We start from the raw sequence: 18,147 nt of genomic DNA, 5'->3' as shown, positions 1-18,147 counted from the left end.
ATTATGGTGTCGAAATGAGTCCGAGGTCCAACACTGAATATTACCCAGTAATTCTACTTCAATTGGTTGGGAGAAAACTTCGGAATAAACCTGAACCAGGTAACTTGTCACAACCAGGATTTGAACCCGGACTAGTTACTCCACAGAGATGGATGTATTACAGGCTATTCCCACCCTGAGATAACACGGTAATAAAAGCATATAAGTCCTATATGATAAAGAAAGCTCACGTCAGTAGTCGCGTGGCATACAATTGTAATCCACTTAAAACTAATGCAAAATCAAACTGTTACCAATATATTCCAGTGCATGCGAACAAATTGAAAGTGTGCAATGCTTTGTTGTAGGAAGGTACAAGAGTTCCTGCATGATTGATGGCAATTGATGATGATGACTACGCAATATTATATATGACTAGATTACTATTGTATGCCGCGCGACTACTGAAAGGTTAATGGTCAGCTACAGTCATATTATGATTAGCTTTTATTGAATAAGAAGGAAATACATAAATTAGCATTGTACAGTACAATAATTGATCATGTATAATGTCCAAGGAGTCTTTAATTATGTGACCAGAATTTCTGAAGCTCAAAATGGGACTTATATTAGTATTACATCATCTTCGCAGAAAACTCCATTTTCTAGTTGTACAACAGTCAGTACCGTAAATACCAATTTAAATAATTGTCTAATTTTAAAATAATTTAAACAGTGTAGACATCAACTGATTAAGCTATATCATATGTAGAACAAAATTATATTTAAAAAAAAAACAGAACAAATTTATGTTACACATAATCATAACACAGTACAAAATTATAGTCTACTCATAGGTCATAACCAGGCTTAGGATCCGGGACACTTTAGCAACCAATGTACACACAACTTGACTACAGAGTTCCTTGAACATAGTAGACAACAGACATACTGTGAATGTAAACAACAACGTCAATGTCCTTCGTTATATTCTACTTTTAATAGTACAATCTAGTGACGGTGGAAAATTAAGTAGGATACGTACCTCACAAGTTTTCATGTCCCTCGGCGACATTGAAGGCGTTAGCGTTACAATGAAGAACCATGTACATACTTGCAACTAGTTCGAAGAAACTGTTCACTATGAACTGAAAATGCACTGTGGTGGCCTGAGTTCGTTTCGTAGGGAGAGACGGAAGAATACTGTACCTCTGATCACGAACCGGATTGTACTCTAACGCACAGGTAAACAAAACTTAACGCGCCACCTCACTCAATTTATAGGCCCTAATCCGTTGCAAACTTCACTTCATTCTTAAATTGTTTCGGATCCTAAACCTGGTCATAACATTCCTAATGAGCATATTTTTTGTGACATGCGAATAGTCAAAACAAGTTTCATACTCTTCTTCAAGAAATTAGGGAAATCAAGGAAAATGTATTCCAAATAAGTTTGGTAATTAATCAAGGTAGGAATTTATACCACAACATGAGGATATTAAATTAGTTGTGCTTAGACTGTCGTTACGCCATGAATGACGTGAAGTCTGAGGTATGGCCAGGTTACAACTGAAATGTGTTTTGTATTGAAGTTATTGAATGGGGATATGTTTCTCGTGCATAGGGTTTAGCGTTGCGCTCCGGCAATTGGTTTGTTTACATTGCACTGTGATTCGTTGAATGGTTAACTACATAAAACTACAACCTCACTCTGCTTATACCACGGTAGAGTTCCCTAACAGGTACCCATGCACCTGCATTGCTAGCTACTCTCACTCTCTCTTTCAACAACGAATACTCTATGCTTACCTAACCTTGTAGTGTCTGTGGGTAAATTCTGTCTTTAGTAATTGACAATGTCTTCAATTTAACCTTCAATTATTGTTTTTCTCCCATGTTCATATTTTGTTTTTTTCTGGCAAAAAAATCTATTCTACAGGAGCATTGATTCCAGCAAGTAAAAGCCAAATTCTAAAATGTTAATAATGTTTCTGAATGACAATTTATTGCTCAAAGGGGAAATGCTGGAACATTTCTTCTTATGTCGTATGGACTTCTTTCTCGTTACTATTACATTGATAACTTTGCATTATCAAATTACTTGATATAAAAAGATTTATTCACTTAGCACGGCTCTGTCATCAATGTCGGAATCACCATGAACTTCTGTAATATTATACACATTACAAAATCATTATATTTTGGGATTTTTTTCATCAAGATTCTATTTGTCATGTTTTAACAAAACGGGACAAAGAGGCATTCTAACAAGAACTGTTGGGATACTGAGACAGAATATCTAAAAACGGGACTTCTGGTCACATTAACTTTAAGAACTTGTAAGGCCAAATCTTTCGAACACTGAGACAACAAAGCTAAAAATCATACCACGAAAAGCAAAAGGAATTCCGATGACTTGCCAGCATGAATTTATTGACGATCTCTTTTTCATGTAAGCCCAGCAAGGTTATTAACGTATCTGCTTTATCCTCCTGAGTCCTGAGAGTATAGTAGGTTTATACTATACCGTACTTCATACATGACTATGGTATAAGATATATGTGCAGAGACGCGAAGTATAGTGTAATATATTTGAATTTCTGCCCTAACTGTAACCTGCAGAATTTTTTCTGCATTTTTCTCATGTCAGTGACTTTCTTTTGAAGTGTAGATTTATATTTAAATTTAAAAATAAAATAACAAATGTCTCAGGACTCAAGGGGGGCTATATGAATTTTATATATTTACTTCACTCATTTTTTGAATCGCACATTTGTGTTAATAATATGTTTTGAATGTGGAGAAATAACGTTAGTGGCTTCACTGTTTGAAGTATTTATATGGAGAAAATAGAAAGTGTTGTAACTACATAATAAAATCCTAAGAATTTCGGAGCATGGCATCATTTTCTAAAGTACATTGCTGTTTAAATAACTGAAACAATTTTTCTTACATTTGTGGAAACTTCACACCAAAAACACACCGCAAGAAATTATCTACTTTTGTTCAAGTGCATATAGACTTTATTACGTAAAACACACGCAGAGCATGAAGTACTGTTCTTTCAAAAATACGTTGTATGCCTCATAGTAGCAACTTGTCTGCTCCTAAGCCACCCGAAAATGTCCAGTTACTGAAATCGATGGAAATGACAGATGAAGAGCAAATTATTCGTGAGAGGATTATTGCTTGATCAATTAAATAAACCTCCACATTTTATCTAACAAGCAGAACTAAATGACCAAGTGTGGGGTTTGAATCTATCGAAACAGGATGTCGAGTTCTTGGGCTCAAGAGTGCAATATTAGAATCCCTTGACTGCAGAAATTAGGATATCGAGCTTTGAGTTTGAGAATTTTGTCAATTTCATGAAGGACAAAATCTGTGTGTGTATGTGTGCGCGTATGTATACGTATGTACAAAGATACCAATGGCTTAATGCTAAAGTTTCATTTACGACAGATGAATGGCGTTTGTTCACAGATGCGTTCAAACTTAAAGCTAGTTTAATGACAGTATTGTTGCACAATGGAAATGAATGGCCGTCCATACCGCGAGCCAATGAAAGAAACCTATGAGAATGTGAGCATAATATTGGATGGAATAATTTTACAAGGATGAAATGTACAAAAGGAAGGCTTCAGAGATGTAATTGTTTTCGTCAGGTTAAACGAACAGTCAAGAGTCATGAATTTAATAAATTTCTAACAATGATCATTTCTAATATTAATTAGTGTTATAGCTTATGAAAACACCACAATTCTTTATATGGATAATATTAATTACCATAGGCCTATTCCTTAAACGCCTAATTAATACTGTTTCAAACATTACTGCTTTATTTAAGATGTTCAGTAATTGAATTCTTAACTATTATGACAATAGCTCTTATCTAAAAAATAAATGATGCGATACTGACTTTATGCAAGCACCACTAAATTTAACACACTAAAATTAGAATAAAAAGTGTATTTTTACTCCAGGTACAGAAATAAATGTTAAATTTATTAGGTGGCGTAATTATCCAGTAAAATAATATATAGACCAATAAAGTAACATGATTGCTTGCTTTATCAGCAGTTACCTTTATAATATCCTGCTGTAGAAAGGGAGAAATCATTTGATGTCCCTCCTACAAAGTTTGCATAGTTCCATTTGCATAAATATTTATAACTGACTGCGCAATAGATTATTCTAGAATATTTAATCGATCTCCCACAACGTAAATATTACGTAACAAGTTATGAGATCGGTAACTACCGACCTCTGAGGGAGAAGTCAGTTGTAGGCGACATAAATAAAACTGTGAATTACACTTATCGTTCTTCGTACTTCGAAGGTGTTATGAATGACTTTGATGTCGTAAAAGCACACCAAGTAGACATAATCTTATGGAGCACATAATATTGATATTTTTAGATATTGATTATAGATAGAGGAAACTATAATTCTATACTTCATTTTCAAATATATTACCCGTACTATACACAATCGAAAGTCACACACACACACGCACGCACGCACGAACGCACGCACGCACACACAGGTTCAAGTACAATTCTCATAAACGATTAACTGCTGGAATGTTTTTCTTAGAACTGGCCAGTGTTGTCAGAATTATGAAGCTCAGATTCCCTCCAGACTGCTAAAAAATTCCCGTTCATGGATAAATAATCCCTCACTCTTACCAAAATTAATTATTTAGAACAGGTTGTAATAGCAGAAAAATATCAATTTAGTAATTGTAGCAAATGCGACGGACAGTGCTTATTACCAGAGCAGTTCAGCGGGAAATTCGTATAACGGCGTACTGAGTATAGTGGTAAAGCGTACAGTGGGTGGGGGTACTGTAGAATGAATGCCAACAAATACACAAAGGAAAACGCTCTGGATTTGAAGTTCTGACGAATAATATGGTTTTCATACAACCTGTGTCTGAAACTATTACACGGTTAGAAATGTCAGAGCAAGAGATGCCGGAAGCCCTCAAATTAATTTAGAAAATTATCCAGAGAATTAATGAGACATGAAGTACACCGGTTGCTGAACGTGTAAAACAGAAGTGGAAATAAATTTTATGTAAAAATAACGGATATGGAACATTGTGTAACATAAACAGCAAATTAGCGGACATAGAGTCACCCGAGAATAAAGGACTGTCTCTTAGAGACTGCAATGATGTTAGGTTTTTTTCGTTTTGCTCCTATCACGTCGTGCGACGTAGAGCGCAGGTTTCTACAGTACAAACTTTGGCAGATAACCGAAAAAGATTTACGTTTGTAGTAGGTACATTGCAATTCGGTAGGCTACTGTAACTGCATTTCCTAAAGACGACCAATAGGATAAATGAAAAAAATTAAAATTGCTACATGCTTATTTCCACCATTAACACTGTGTATAATTAAACACAAATGCTTATTAAAGACAGGAGAATAAATGCTTTTCACATTCTTTTGACATTATCATTGTGTGATGTATATTTACTTTCAGAATGTACATATGTGTGTTTCCCCAAACTACCGTACTTTACTCTAAATAGCAACGTTGTTACCTCAACACATCTCTATCTACCTGCAGCGAGTCAACAACCTATAGTGCATGCACAGTAAACTTATTGTATCGGGTCCAAAGTCTCGAAACCTGCTTATTACCGAGAGAAGTACTGTTGTAATAATTATATAATATGGCATTTAATTCGCTGTGCTTTAAAATATTGTTAAAGAGGAAAAAACTCTTCACAACCTTTTGCCAATAGGATATGTCTTCAGAAAACAATGAAGTAAATAAAAATAATAAATTAGTATACGTATCATAATGCAGTGCAAATAAAAATAGGTGTACTCTCCAACATACAGCAGTCAAATTTATACTAAGTGTATATTAATAATAAAAACGCTTACAAGAATTGAGTAGCTTAATATCAAAGACGGACATCTTTCATCTCCATAGTTTTGATCTAGAAGCAATTTTTTAATTCACAGTGTTCTTTGTAATATTTAACAGATTTTATTTTATAAATATAGTGTTAGAGTTTGCATATGGTTTCACTATAACTGGAAAGAGCATGAAAAATTGTATAAAAAACCATAGCTATCTAAATTTCGATTGAGGTCAGATGTCCGTCTTTGATATTAAGCTACTCAATTTTAAAAATTGCGAATTTATCCATTTTTAGAAAACTACAGTTAATCCATCAAGTACCTGAAATTCCTGTTTTTCCTGCCATCTGACAACTCTGGAGCTGGCTTCCCAACCTGCTGTCGAGAGAGCAGGAAGTCGACCGGCAGCGAAATGGTGTGAAGTTTCCTCGTAAAATTAGAGTGTATGTAGTACTTTATTACTAATAGGAATTTTAAAAATTATGCCATATCAATGGGATTAATAAGATTATTTTTGTTATAGTTTTCTCCGCTTCAAAGAAATTATTTTTGCTCTCTAATTTTGATATTAATTTTGAACAATTTGCTTGGTTGAAGAAGGAGTCCTTGAAACATGGCTGCCTGGAGCCGCAAAATTTAACATCTCCGAACTCGCAATGAAGTGAATAACGGTATTTAGGTGTTTCAAGCACTTTTGCGCACTCATATTGTAAATTTCAATTTTATGTATTCTCTCTTCGGGATTTCGTCTTGTATTTAATTACTTTTGTTTTCTAATATTCCGAATATATTTTTAATGCTCTAAAATTATGTAGTAGGATTCCTTAACGTTGTCACTTTTGACGAAAAATATTATTTAAAACTCTTGAAAAGAACTGAAGTATCATATTTGGAAATTGAAAAATCTTTTGTGTTATGAAATTGATGGATTGCTTTATGAATTCAATGATATTGCGTATAATGTTAATTACTGAACGAATAAATGATTTAATTGTTTGAGATAAGAAGTTCAATACGATTCGCACATATTTCATAATAGCATTGATAATGAAAGAAACTACTTTCCTTCTGATTTCGATTATTTTCCGTATAAGAGATCGTAGTGTACCATAGAAAAAGTTCCATCCTCTTCCTATTAATTTGAAAACTGGTTGCATGTAAGATGCAATAACTTTTATAGCATACCATAATGGTGATAATGATGTTGTTTTAATGAATGCCTCGAATACTGGTAGAACAATTTCTTCGTTGAGTCTCCAAATTACGGAAAAAACTGTGTTTATTACCTTTAAAAACGCTTCAGGTATATCGAGAAAACGATCTAATATCTCTAGCGGTGTAATAGGTAGGGGCAGTGCTAACCACCGTCCAAGAGGAGTACCAAGGAAGAAAAGACGTCTAATAGGACCTCCATATAAAATGAAACGTTTTAAGGGTCCTCCATTCATCTCCGATACTTCAGATGAATTCCCCCTGAGAGAAGAAATGTCTTTCATCTGTCTTCTTTTTATAACATCTCTTAGCATCGAAACAACAAACTTTTTAACTTTTTCCATCATAATGTTTGCAAGAGTAATAGAAGGTGTTAGTATTGAATCCGCAGTTCCAATTCCGACTGCAAGTGGGGCTAAAGGTGTTACAAGGAGAGTTTTGGTTAAAGGTAATATAATTTTCCTGAGAAGAGAATAAAACACATTGATTAGAAACGACAAAATTTTTTGGGGTAGACTTTTTGGTTTCCCAGTTGTATCTAGACGGCGTTCTATCGCTATCAGTATTTCTGTATTACGAGCTCTAATTTTATCAAGCCTTAGTTTTAATTCCATTTGTATAGAGCGTAAAAAATTTGTCATACGCTGCAGAAGATTTTCACTCTTGGGTCTAGTAGGTGTTTCAGTGACGAATACCTCCGTGCTGCCATTGGTTGCAACGCTCGTGTCACTTATTTCTGTCACAGATTTCTCCACGTCGTGATCTCGACGTCGAAGTGGCCAAAAATCCAAGAAGCTCAGGGGGTTTCTTATCTGTACCTGAAACCATGACAATTCATAATAAGAAATTTACTGAATGGGTTACTTCTCCTGCTACCTAGAGGAGAAACAGGATTACCTGCCACCGGCGTGGCTCAGTCGGTGAAGGCGCTTGCCTACCGGTCTGAAGCTGCGCTCGGTCGCGGATTCGATCCCCGTTGGACTTATTACCTGGTTGGGTTTTTTCCGAGGTTTTTCTCAACCGTAAGGTGAATGCAAGGTAATCTATGGCGTATCCTCGGCCTCATCTCGCTAACACCAATCCCATCGACGCTAAACAACTTTGTAGTTGATAAAATGTCGTTAAATAACCAACTAAAAAAATTATCTCACAGATGATTTTTCAATAGGTATTATGTTAAATTTATCCACATTTTTTTTTAATCCATGCATTTCTCCGTTATATGTCTGATAACAATTTGTATTAAGAATAACATAATTTTTCTACTTTAAGATGTAATTCACATTATTCATGTGGGATGATCGTAGTCTGTCACGAAAATTCCAGAATATAAAATTCAATCTGTAGCTTATAGTTTCTTAATTTGTTAGTTTGCTTCCAAATTATTTTATTTTGTGTTATTTATAACTAATATTATATTGTTATTTATATTATCATGACCTAATGTTTTTTTCTTTTATGTCTGTGTTATGCTTTTCCTAAAAGTGATTTCGTTAGAATTAATTATTAGCGGAATCCTTTTTTCGAATTGTTCATTGTAGTATAGGTGGTTTTAGAATATTTTATTTTCAGGAAACAACTAAAATTTTATGCATTAGTTTTAAATTTGTATCTATTTCGTTTTAGAAATTAACTTTTTAGGACTGTATTTTATTATGAACTAATGTTTCTGAGATGCTCATGGTTGTATAGAATGAATCGGGGGGTGATGACTATCGGGGGAAGATGCTTATTTCTTTGTAGTTTCACATTTTTCCAAGACAGAACGCCACGCGAATGTCTTCATGATCACTATGACAATTGAATATCTCTAGAATGGAAGCTAACTCATTTTGCCACGTGTTCTTGTTGTGAAAAGAAGATAAGCAAGAAAACAGCTCATTTTTCTGGTATAAAATAATTGCAAAGGTATGTTACAATGTTAATACATCCTTGAATTCGTAATAACTGTCAAACATTTGTAATGGATATGTAGTAAAGGTTCTAAATTTTTTATTGTTAACAACCAATGACCTTGTTCCGCCATCTTAGGTTGCGTCACAGCACTAGGCATCTTACTCCGCTACTTGGGGAAGATGCTGATTTTTTCGGGGTAAGATGGCAACTTGCTGCAAGAAATTTATGTTTTGTTTTATTGCAGGGAATACGTAAACATTACGTAACGTCCTCTGATAGAGGTCAGTGGATTGAGGACAGTCTTCAACTTGCGGTGGAACATGTTAGAACAGGGGTATGAACTGTTATAGAGCATCGCAAGCATACGGGATTCTTTACCGTACCCTTTAACGCCGCCTAGAAAAGAATGATGATAAAAATTGTACTGGATTAAATTCATTGTGTGCAAGAAGTGATTTCACGAATCTTGCACACTGCAATAAAATCTGTGCAATGACTATGCTGCTAAGTAGTAATAAGCGTGTGATAAACGAGTGAGTGTCCATGAGCTTTAGATTAAGTCATATATATATATATATATATATATATATATATGTATGTATGTATGTATGTATGTATGTATGTATTATCAAACCAAGTTCAGATAAAATACATATATCAGTAAATGTGTTAATTGCATTTGTCATCTTACCCAACTATCGAGGAAAGATGCCTACAGTGAAGATAATATGAAAACCTGTATCTATAAACAAGGTAATTAATATTTTCTGTTTCGTATCAAAAATATAATTTCAAAATAACTTCCTGACTTTGATATTTCAATATGAAATTCAAAACTAAATAAACAGTATCGTAAAGTTTTAATCAAAGAAAATGTTAGGCAGCTTCGCCTGATCGACTCTATATGCTATTCAAATATTTAAATTTCAGGAATTAACTGAAATGATTACCAATTTATGTTATAGGACTGTGACTTTCATTGTCTGTGTGTTTTCGTCATTTCTACCATGTCAAAACTATATAACATTGAGGAGTTTGTCTTGAAATGGGAGGGAGGCAAATTTAATTTACTGTTTATGTTACCTCATAGTGTCACCAGGAACATATCTAAAGTTCATTAATTTTGGTATATGTTTTCAACAAAATGGAACAGAACTTTTGAATTACCTTGTATTTTTAAAAATAGGATGATTATTTTATATTTCCACATTTTTTAAGTCTATAGTCAAATAATACATTAATTATTTATATTCAAAATGCTTAACAAAGATCAATATATGATTGTATTACCTCCTCTTGTATAAATTTGTGATAAAACTTGGTAGCAGGAGAGTTAAATATGTCGCATCATTATTACGGTTATTATTAGTCTCACGGACTGAACCTCGTGGTTTGTTCCGATCTCATGAAGTATGGAACATGGAAATGTAACTTCCTAACGTTTCTTTGGAGTTCAAAATGTCGCTTTGATTCTATATTTCCTTCAGTACTGTAAATATAAGTATATTGTTTCATTTTTGTAATAAATAATGAACATGAAAATGAGGATATGGAAAATAATGAAGCTTGTGAAATGGAGAGACAGAATAGAAAAGAAAGGTACGCTAGCAAAATTGAATTGATAATGATTAATAATGATATTAATCAGGAAGTGAAAAAGAAATCGGATGGGTCACTACCCAAAAAATATATTGCCTAGGCCTACTGAAGTATGAAAAGGAATAATGGTGAAAGAGAGAAATGTCAGGGACAGAAGAAGATACGAAAATGATGGCAACATTAATATATATGGACGTATTCGGAGATTAAGAAGGAGGCGGAAAATAGGAAATATTGGAGAATGCTTGGTATGAGATCAAAGACCAACAATAATGGAGGGAAACTATAAATGAATGAACATTTGCTGAAGTTTAAAATTATGATTATGTAGCCTTTGACACATGTGAATACTCTAAATTCTGTTTAATTATTTTAGTGTTATTTTTCCTAGAACACATAATTCAGACACATGTAGAAACAATGAAATGACAATCACTTTTTAAATAAAAAAATAAATAATAAATTAAATAATTTTATTTCGTGTATGCCTGATGCTTCTTCACAATGTCCTGAAAAATTGTTACTTCTGTTTTTCCTGTTCTTAATATCTTGATTTCTTATTGAGATACTATTCTACTTCTGGAATAAGATTGTTTATTTATTCAGTAATCTTGCAATCTATCACAATCTTAACCCTTATAAAATTGGATGTCCTAAAATCCACAACTTTAATTTTTAAACAGAATATTAATTTATTACTGTATTTAAATTATGTATACAGGGGATTCAAAACGTCTGCGACAAACTCTGAGGGGTGATAGATCTAACAATTAGGAACCCTTTTTGTTAAACAACCTATATCTTTTGACGCGTCGTTTCGAAGTTACAGTTGAAAATGTTTTTGCACGGGCGTACGTCAATGTATGCGAATGTGTGAACCTCTGTTTGTTTGTTGAGATGTTTGTAAGAGACGAGAAAGATTGTTGTAGTTTGTTTACGTTTAATGTTCAATGACTTTTCCTTTCAGTTCAATGTAATCATCAATTGAGATTGGATGTCTACGCAGTCTTCCACCAATTCCCCGGGGACGAAGAGTCCCATCGTCTCGAAGGCGCTGATAAAGTCGACCAAACATCGTGTGGTGAGAGTGATTTCTGTTTTGAAACTGTTGTTGGTAAATGTGGAGAGCTCTTCTTCCGTTTCCGCGAGCCTCCCCATAACACATTACCATGTCGGCTAACTCGGGGAAAAGTGTAGACATGCATTCTCAATTGATGTTTAGACTGAACTGTGAGGGAAAGGTATTGAACATTAAACGTAAACAAACAACAACAACCCTTCTCGTCTCTTACATACATCTCAACAAACAAACAAACAAACAAACAAACAAACAAACAAACAGTGTTGCACACATTCGCATACGTTGACATACGCCCGCGCAAAAACATTTTCAATGGTAACTTCGAAACGACGCGTCAAAAGACATAGGTTGATTAACAAAAAGAATTCCTTATTGTTTGATCTATCACCCCTCAGAATTTGTCGCAAAGGTTTTGATTCACCCTGCATATTATGTATATTTTACAGGCTCAAGTCGAAATACGGCACTTCGCGGTTTGCCTAGACTAGACAGATCTAGATACACCTGGAGCATTATGTTAAAATTCAGGTTCATCGAGATTAGCTTAGGGAAATCGCGATGTACCTCATTGTTGGAAATGGTGATGACAGAAAAATGGCATGAAACTGATGCTGATGTCATTAACCAATAATAGTAAGTATTATCGTAATCAAAATAAATTAAATATATTCCATAATAACATACCTCTCGTTCATGTTGTGGCTGTTACGTATGTCTATTATCAGCAAGTACATCTCATTTGACGATATGTGTCAGAGGAAAAATAATTGTTTGTATAATCTGAAGTCTGATTACTGAAATATGTTACTAGTCAGGAATGTATGCAATGAAGGGGGAGGGAAACTAGCCACCCTACCCCATTATCTCTTGCATTAGTTGTCTCACGAGTGACGCCTTATTCGTGTCACTTATGAGATTGAAACCTTCTTCGGATAGATGACTAAACAAACAATACAATAATAATGATGATGATAATGATAATAATAATAATAATAATAATACTAATAATTATTATTATTATTTATTTATTTATTTTTTTATTTATTTTTATTTATTTATCTATTTATTTGTTTATTTATTTATTCATTTTTGTGGACCTTAGGCCATCAGGCCTTCTCCTCCATAGCACCAGGAATATGTACACATGCAACATTTTTGGACAGCAGCGAAGGTATACGAAATACGAAATAAGAAAAGCCTGAAATCCCATAAGGGCAACGGCCTCCTACAGGAGAGTGTAGGGTGAGCTGAAGGTCTACTACACTTGGGGAGCCAGTCCAAGAGAGCTTACACTGTACACTTACAAACTAAACACATAAACAAATTATACCAACTAAACACGAAAAACTATACAGAATAAACACATAAATTATAATCTGAACACAACTATTCACAATAAACACACGATAAAAAGAGAGAGAAAAAAATATATATATATTTATACACACAAACTGAACGCATACATAGTCTTAACTCACACACAAACTAAATACACAAAACCTATACCAATTGCACACATAAATTGTACAGCCTAAACACACAAACTATCTAAACTAAACGCACAAAAACGATACAATTGAACACAAAAATTATACTAATTAAATACATAAACTATACCATTATACACGGAATCGAACTATCCAAACTAAAACACACAAACCCACATGATTGAACACAGGAATCGTACTAACTAAATACATGAACTATACCAACTATTCACGCAATCAAACTATCCAAACTAAAACACATAAAACCATACAACTGAACACAAAAATTATACTAGATAAATACATGAACTATACCAACTATGCACGGAATCAAACTAACCAAACTGACACACACAAAAATAACTATATAAACAATACACAACTATACACAGTTTATATAGTGTTCGTAGTTTCTTCCAGTCTTTTCCATGCCTGCCTGTCCCTCGCTGTTCTCGTTCACTGCGCTCCAGTCTCTCTCCGGAACCCGTCCAACCACCTTCTCCTTGGACGTCTTCTGCTTCTTTTCCCGATGCGTGGGTCCCACATGGTCGAGGCATACGTCCACCTGAAGCAGTCCATCCTACTCACGTGTCCGCCCCATTTCCATTTGAGACGTAGCGCCAGCATCACTGCATCCTGCGTACCTCTTCTTATTCGGATGTCGGTGTTCCTTATCCTGTCTTGCAGTCTCAGCTGTAGGACTTTTCTTTCCATTTTCCTCTGGCACACACGAAGCAGGTTTTTCTGTTGCTCTGTCAGAGACCAAACTTGGCATCCGTATAACATTACTGGAATTACGCAGGTTTCCAGAACTTCACATTTAAGTTTGGTGCTGATGTTTTGGTTTTGCAGGATGAATTTCAAGCTCCAAAATTTGTTTCAAGCCAAACATATTCTTCCTCGTATCTCTTTCTCTCTCCTACAGGAGAGTGACACAATTTGTCCCAGGTATACATACTCGTCGACGTATTCCAGCGTCATGTTGTTAATCGTTATAGGGATGTTGTCTGTATTGGTCATTAGTTTAGTTTTCTCCGGGTTCATTTGGAGCCCAACTTCTGAGCTTTTCTCGCAGAGTTCAGTCAGCATTTGTTGTAGTTCCTGTCTTGATTTGGCGAAAAGTACAATGTCATCCGCAAAGCGTAAATTTGATAGTCTCCTATCGTTGATGTTCAGCCCGTATCTCTTTTTACCCCAGTCCATTTCTCTAAATACATAGTATTTCTAACAGACAGGTGAATAATTTCGGTGAAAAGGGATCTCCTTGTTTCACTCCCCTCCCTAATTTAAATGCTTCTCCTTCCACCTCTGTTCGGATTTTTGCGTAACTGTTGATGTAGATATTGCCCAGTAGTCTTATAATTTTGTGTTCGACTCCCATTGTGTCTAGAGCTTCAAGAACTTTAGAATGCTCCACTGAGTCAAAGGCCTTGCTGTAATCTACAAATGCAATATATACCTTAATGTTGAGCTCGTTGACTTTTTCTGTTATTTGATTTACTGTTTGCAGATGATCGATGGTACTGAAACTTCGTCGGAATCCCGCTTGTTCAGGTGGTTGATTTTTGTCCAAAGTTTTGTTAATCTACTTGTCAATAACTTCGTGAATATCTTATATAAGCTGGACATCAAACTGATAGGGCTGCAATTGTTCAGGTCATCTTTTGTCCCCTTCTTGTGCAGAAGTATTATGGTGTTTTTATACCACTGGCTGGGAAACTCTTCCGTGTCTAGTATGGTGTTGAATAATTTTATAGCTGCTTGGACTAATACTTCCTGGCCCCACTTCAGGCATTCGTTGAGTATTCCGTCTTCTCCTGTCGTTTCCCCATTCTTCAAGTGTCCTATGGCGTTTCTGACTTCGCTGATTAGAATGGGTGGAATTTCGTCATCCCTTGCATACAAGGTTTCGATGTCGCTCCTCAGCATTTGGGCGCCTGTATACAGAGTTCTGTAGAATTTCGTGGAGGCTTTCTATTATATTTTTCCTCGAGGCTTGCCTGTCTCCATCGGTCCCCTTCACTCCTAACATCAAATGTTTGCCTTCGCTCAAGTGGATCCTTAATTTCTTTACCGATCTGCATTCCTCCAAGATTAGTCCTACAGAAATAAGGCGCATTAGAAGTAGAGATATACATCTCTAATAAATAAAATTCTTGACCTCTGTACTAGATGAGATAATACACTCCGATTGACTTCCATTTTTGGAAGGTGTCGGTAGGCCTATTCAATTTCATTTTCTACTGAGTGGCCCTCGGAGCCGTTCTGGAAAATGTGACAACTTAAATAAACATACTTTCAGAGAAGCTGTAACACAGAAGTTTTCATTCCATGGTCTGTAATTTTCACAACTACAACAGTACGAACTCTGCTCGAAAAGAAATAATAGTAATGGCAATAACAATTATTATTATTATTATTATTATTATTATTATTATTATTATTATTATAAATTAATCACAGAAATATTCTACCAATCTAAAACATCTTATTAAAAATTTTACATTAAAGGTCTGTATGAGCTGCTTTAAAGAGCGACTACTAAATTAAATGCAAATATTATATATATATATATATATATATAAAGTACAGTGTCGCCTTGAATATTTATTGATATACAGAGTGATCAACTTAACTATTACACCTCCGATAGCGTGTGGAATATTTCAGATATACGCAAGCAGACAATTACAATTTAAATTACATCGAAAGGGACATCTGATACACGTAATATATTTTTTGTACATGAAATAATTTTCAAGATATTAGAGTCAAATTCTTTTTTAAATGTGAACCAACTATATTTTGTATTGCAAATTACAGACTGTTTGAATGTCACTGGTAAGAGTAAACATAAACGTTGTCTGACGCACCCTTCCTTAGGTCTAGTTCATAATGTTGACTTAATTGAAGATCTAACACACCCATAGTACTGTACACAAGCCAATACAATATTATATCTTCAGTTCTGTACTGGACAATTGAAAGATAAGATATCGGCGAGAAATCTGATTGCACACCGGATATTTTGTTTTGTTTTTTGAGAGTAACTGTATATTTTTTATTGTACACTAATTTTATGTCTCACTTCATCATGTGCAACATTTCCATAGTATTAAAATGTACAGCACATTGTGATTGTGATTTAATTGACGCACAATTCTAACCACAATTGTTCTCTCCCTGTTCGACACTTGGTCAGACATTGTTTATGTTTACTCTTACGGGTAACATTCATTCATTCATTCATTCATTCATTCATTCATTCATTCATTATATTCCATAGATCTTGCATTAGCAATGAAGCTTTAAGATGTGGAACAAGTCAAAATTTTACAATATTACAATTAAAATTTTTACAAATTTTTACAATATTTCACAATTTTTACAGTTTTACAATTTAGTAATTTTCTACAATTTTTACGATTTTGTGCAATTTTTTACAATATTTTGGCGAGATGTAGTGAGCTGAGGTGAGGTCCGAGGATTCGCCAAAAGATTACCCGGCATTTGCCTTTTGGTTGGGGAAAACCTCGGAAAAACCCAACCAGGTAATCAAATCAAAGGGGTGAAATTAAGTGATTCCGAGGACTCGCCATAGACCATCCGGCTTCAGTTCCACGGCTAGGGAAAACCTCGGATGAAACCATTCAATGAGACCAAAGGGGGATCCAACCCAAGCCCGAACGCAGCTCCGGATCAGCAGTCCAGCGAGTCTGCCGACTGAGCTACATCGATGGCTCTACTAAAAATATACAATACATAGCCAATCGGATTATTAAATTTACAAACGCAAACGATCATTCACCAGTTGAGGTATATGTATAATACAAAACAAGTAAGTTAATTAAATTTAAGGCATAAACAATTCAACCAGTTGTGATATACAGAAATTGATAATACATATCATGAAAACTACTTCAAATTACAAACACAAACAATTTATCAATAGAGCTGTACAGATTACTATTCAATTTGAAGCATATACAATTCATCGGCCAAAACTATACAAACATATACAATACGAAGTAAGCAGATTAATTCAATTTGCAAGCATACTTTCATTAAGCTATACACATTTGTGCAATTAATATCAAGTAGATTAACTACTGTACAACAGTCAGTAAAGTAGTCAGTTGTTACTAGACAGAACTAACGCATCATTTGCAATAAAAGATATAGTTGGTTCCCTTTTAAAAATGGAAACTGTCTCTAATATCTTGAAAATTATTATTTCATGTACAAAAAAATTCATTACATGTATCGGATATGCCCTTCGATGTAATTTAACTTGTAATTGTCGGTTTGTGTATATCCGAAATATTTCACACGCCATCTGAGGTGAACGAGTTAAGTGGACCATCTTTGTACTGTTTTTATACTGTGTTCGGAACGGGGCGGTACGACCAATCACTGCGACATAGAAAGTACAATTATTCCGTTTAATCTTGGACTAGGTGAATTCCCAATCCACAGAGGCTGTCTAAACTAAGATTCTCTGCGTATTCAGGTTTCGAGCAAGCAACCACAGTCGCCCGTAGTCCATATCCCTTCGTGCGTCCCCAGTCCGCGTTCGGGGATAAGTATGGAACGAAACCTGAATGAAGATGGAACGGAATTATTTTAATCCTGCGAGGCAATTCTACATACAATACATTTATATTCATTGTGTTAAAAGCATGAACAACGAAGTTGGCAACTATTAGACATGTACGATGAAAGAAAAATTATCTTTATTCCCTCCAGTGGTTGCGCGGGCACTCAAATGCATCGTTAGTGGTCGCACTGACCACAGTTGTCAACCATATTTTAGGGTTAATAAATAACTTTACATGTATTTTTTTATTTTTCTGGTTAATTATTAATTGTTACACTTCAACAGAGTTTGACTGCGTTCACATTTTAGTATTCACAAAACAAATAGTTTCTCCAAATACTTCTTATAATAAATGCTGTAAAAACATAAATTTAGAGGCTAAGAAAGTTTGCAACAGAGCACAATCTTGATCCAAGA

At 34.7% G+C, this 18,147-nt stretch overlaps 1 long non-coding RNA gene across 1 annotated transcript in view; it reads right to left on the bottom strand.

Annotated features, from left to right (window-relative positions):
- Nucleotides 1-463: 463 nt before the first annotated feature.
- The window catches only part of LOC138711831 (uncharacterized), a 55,747-nt gene continuing 38,063 nt past the window's right edge, over nucleotides 464-18,147 (bottom strand). Inside the window, exon 3 of the long non-coding RNA XR_011335486.1 lies at nucleotides 464-7,888. This is a non-coding gene — a long non-coding RNA (uncharacterized lncRNA). The remainder of the gene's footprint in view (nucleotides 7,889-18,147) is intronic.

Source organism: Periplaneta americana, chromosome 13, assembly GCF_040183065.1.
Source record: "Periplaneta americana isolate PAMFEO1 chromosome 13, P.americana_PAMFEO1_priV1, whole genome shotgun sequence".
Taxonomy (NCBI): domain Eukaryota; kingdom Metazoa; phylum Arthropoda; class Insecta; order Blattodea; family Blattidae; genus Periplaneta; species Periplaneta americana.
Note: the sequence above shows the minus strand (reverse complement) of the source record. Positions and strands in the feature narration are given on the sequence as shown.